Source organism: Arachis duranensis, chromosome 1 (genome assembly GCF_000817695.3).
Source record: "Arachis duranensis cultivar V14167 chromosome 1, aradu.V14167.gnm2.J7QH, whole genome shotgun sequence".
In the NCBI taxonomy this organism is placed as follows: domain Eukaryota; kingdom Viridiplantae; phylum Streptophyta; class Magnoliopsida; order Fabales; family Fabaceae; genus Arachis; species Arachis duranensis.
The window spans coordinates 46,433,384-46,437,637 of record NC_029772.3 but is presented as its reverse complement, the minus strand read 5'-3'; the positions used below and the strand labels follow the sequence as shown (position 1 = coordinate 46,437,637).

Genomic DNA, 4,254 nt, shown 5'->3' with positions numbered 1-4,254 from the left:
CTCGAGCTGACACACTCTCAAAATTAGCCAGCACCAAACCAGGGGCAATAATAGGAGCCTCATCCAGGAAGTACTGCAGAACTCGTCAATCTCAGAAGAAGAAAAAATCTTAGCCATATCAGGACAAGTTCAAGGATGGATGACTCCCATAATCAACTACCTCAAATCAGAGATACTCCCTACAGATAAGAAGGAGGCAAAGAGGTTAAAGCAGGAGGCACAGTATTACACCATCATAAACGACATTCTATATAAGAGAGGAATTTCGACACCTCTACTAAAATGTGTATCGACCTCTAACACAAAAGAGGTCTTGGAAGAGATACACAGTGGCACCTGTGGGAACCATCTCGGAGTACGAGCCCTTACCAAAAAAGTACTCCGAGCTGGATTTTTTTGGCCGACTTTGCAAAAAAAAAATGCCACTGAGTACGTTAAGACGTGTCCACCATGTCAGAAACATGCCAACTTCTATGTCGCCCCACCAGAGGAACTCATTAGCATGACATCACCTTGGCCATTTGCAAACTGGGGACTCGACCTTCTCGGGCCCTTCCCCCAGGGGTCAGGACAGGTTAAGTTCCTCATTGTAGGGGTAGATTATTTCACAAAATGGATAGAGGCAGATCCCCTAGCCAATGCCACTGTCGAAAGAAGTCGAAAATTCCTAAATAGGAACATTATCATAAGGTTTGGGGTTCCTTACTCCATTACGACAGACAATGGCACCCAATTCACAGATGCTAGCTTTAGAAAGCTGGTAGCTGACCTAAAGCTAAAGCACCAATTCTCATCCGTAAAACACCTACAGGCTAACGGACAAGGAGAAGCTGCCAATAAAGTCATACTAGCCGGGTTAAAACGGAGGCTGCATAATGCAAAGGGAGCCTGGGCCGAGAGCTCCCACAAGTCCTATGGGCATATCGGACAACTCCACACTCCACCACAAAGGAATCACCCTTCCGATTGGCCTATGGAATGGAGGCAATGATACCGGTAGAAGTGGAAGAAGGATCTCCCAGAACGATTCTCTACAGCGAAGAAGCTAACTCCCAACTTCAAAGGGAAGAGCTCGATCTACTCTCAGAAGTCCGAGAAAGAGCTCGGATCAGAGAAGAAGCACTAAAACACCGGATGACCTTAAGATACAATCGAAAGGTAATGCAGCGAAGTGGTGCATGAAATTGTGATCATCAATGGCGCCATCAACATGGTACGCTCAATTGCAATCTCAACTCTTTATCACAACTTCGCACAACTAACCAGCAAGTGCACTGGGTCCTCCAAGTAATAAACCTTATGCGAGTAAGGGTCGATCCCACGGAGATTGTTGGTATGAAGCAAGCTATGGTCATCTTGTAAATCTTAGTCAGGCAGATTTAAATGGTTATGGAGGATAACATAAAACATAAAATAAGGATAGAGATACTTATGTAATTCATTGGTGAGAATTTCAGATAAGCGTATGGAGATGCTTTGTCCCTTCTGTCTCTCTGCTTTCCTACTGTCTTCATCCAATCCTTCTTACTCCTTTCCATGGCAAGCTGTATGCTGGGCATCACCGTTGTCAATGGCTACAGTCCCGTCCTCTCAGTGAAAATGTTCAACGTGCTCTGTCACAGCACGGCTAATCATATGTCGGTTCTCAATCAGGTTGGAATAGAATCCAATGATTCTTTTGCGTCTGTGACTAACGCCCAGCCTTCAGGAGTTTGAAGCTCGTCACAGTCATTCAATCCTTGAATCCTACTCAGAATACCACAGACAAGGTTTAGACCTTCCGGATTCTCTTGAATGCCGCCATCAATTCTAGTTTATACCACGAAAATTCCGATTAAGGGATCCAAGAGATATCCACTCAATCTAAGGTAGAACGGAGGTGGTTGTCAGGCACACGTTCATAGGTGAGAATGATGATGAGTGTCACGGATCATCACATTCATCAAGTTGAGGAACAAGTGATATCTTAGAACAAGAATAAGCTGAATTGAATAGAAGAACAATAGTAATTGCATTAATACTCGAGGTACAGCAGAGCTCCACACCTTAATCTATGGTGTGTAGAAACTCCACCGTTGAAAATACATAAGTAATAATGGTGATCATTGGCTTCGGCCCCAAAGAGGTAACCAGAAGATGAAACTATATATTTTCAATCATATCTTTTTAATCACATCTTTTTCAAAAAAAGTTTTCAATCATATCTTTTTGATTTCTAATTTGAAAATCTTTTTCAAAAAAAAAAAAACACTTTATCTCTTTCCCAATCATATTTTTTGAAAATCATTCTTCAATTTTTCAAAATGTTTTTAAAATCTTTTTAAATTTATTTTCGAAAATTTCTTCCCCTCTTCTCACATCCTTCTATTTATGTACTAACATGTACAATTCAAACTCTATCTTTTTAAGTTCGAATTCTTCTACCTCTTCCTTCTATTTTTCTTTTCCTCTGACACCTTAAGGAATCTCTATACTGTGACATAGAGGATTCCACATTTTCTTGTTCTCTTCTCTTTCATATGAACAGGAGCAAAGACAAAAGCATTCTTGTTGAGGCTGACCCTGAACCTGAAAGGACCTTGAAGCGAAAGCTAAGAGAAGCTAAAGCACTACTCTCTGTAGAGGACCTAACAGAAATCTTCAAACAAGAAGACATAGCAGCCAAAAACAACAACAATGCCAACACTGCAAGGAAGGTGCTGGGTGACTTTACTACACCTACTCCCGACTTCTATGGGAGAAGCATATCTATCCCTGCCATTGGAGCAAATAACTTTGAGCTTAAGCCTCAATTAGTTTCTCTAATGCAACAGAATTGCAAGTTCCATGGACTTCCATTGGAAGATCCTCATCAGTTTTTAGCTGAATTCTTGCAAATCTGTGACGCTGTTAAGACCAATGGGGTTGACCCTGAGGTCTACAGACTTATACTATTCCCTTTTGCTGTAAGAGACAGAGCTAGAATATGGTTGGACTCACAACCTAAAGAAAGCCTGAACTCTTGGGAAAAGCTAGTCAATGCCTTCTTGGCAAAGTTCTTTCCACCTCAAAAATTGAGTAAGCTTAGAGTGGAAGTCCAAACCTTTAGACAGAAGGAAGGTGAATCCCACTATGAAGCTTGGGAAAGATATAAACAATTGATCAAAAAGTGTCCCTCTGATATGCTTTCTGAATGGAGCATCATAGGTATCTTCTATGATGGTCTGTCTGAACTGTCCAAGATGTCATTGGATAGCTCTGCTGGAGGATCTCTTCATCTGAAGAAGACGCCTGCAGAAGCTCAAGAACTCATTGAAATGGTTGCAAATAACCAATTCATGTACACTTATGAAAGGAATCCTGTGAACAATGGGACGAATCAGAAGAAAGGAGTTCTTGAGATTGATACTCTGAATGCCATACTGGCTCAGAACAAAATATTGACTCAGCAAGTCAATATGATTTTTCAAAGTCTGTCTGGAATGCAAGCTACACCAGGCAGTTCTAAGGATGCTTCATCTAAGGAAGAAGCTTATGATCATGAGAACCTTTTAATGGAAGAGGTGAATTACATGGGAGAACCCTATGGAAACACCTATAATACTTCATGGAGAAATCATCCAAATCTCTCATGGAAGGATCAACAGAGACTTCAACAAGGTTTCAATGAGAGACAGGTTTAGCAATGGCAAGCCTTTTCCATCATCTTCTCAGCAACAGACAGAGAATTCTAAGCAGAGCCATTCTGACTTAGTCCAAGCAATACAGAAGAAAATCCAAAAGGAGAGTGCAAAGCCATCAACATGGCTGAATTTGGAGAGGAGGAAGAGGCAGTGAACGCCACTGAGGAGGACCTCAATGGACGTCCACTGGCCTCCAATGAGTTCCCTAATGAGGAACCATGGGAATCTGAGGCTCACACTGAGACCATAGAGATTCCATTGAATTTACTTCTACCATTCATGAGCTCTGATGAGTATTCTTCCTCTGAAGAGGACAAAGATGTCACTGAAGAGCAAGTTGCTAAGTACCTTGGAGCAATCATGATGACAAGTTATTTGGTAATGAGACTTGGGAGGAGGAACCCCCTTTGCTCACCAAAGAACTGACTGACTTGTCTAGGTAGAAACTACCTCAAAAGAGACAGGACCTTGGGAAGTTCTCAATACCTTGTACAATAGGCACCATGACCTTCAAGAAGGCTCTGTGTGACCTAGGGTCAAGCATAAACCTCATGCCTCTCTCTGTAATGGAGAAGCTAGGGATCTTTGAGGT

General features: G+C 41.8%; 1 non-coding gene across 1 annotated transcript; it reads right to left on the bottom strand.

Annotated features, from left to right (window-relative positions):
• Positions 1-3,059: 3,059 nt before the first annotated feature.
• Positions 3,060-3,167, bottom strand: LOC127742422 (small nucleolar RNA R71). Its single transcript, XR_008003671.1, has one exon. It is a non-coding gene; the product is annotated as a small nucleolar RNA R71 (small nucleolar RNA).
• Positions 3,168-4,254: the final 1,087 nt, after the last annotated feature.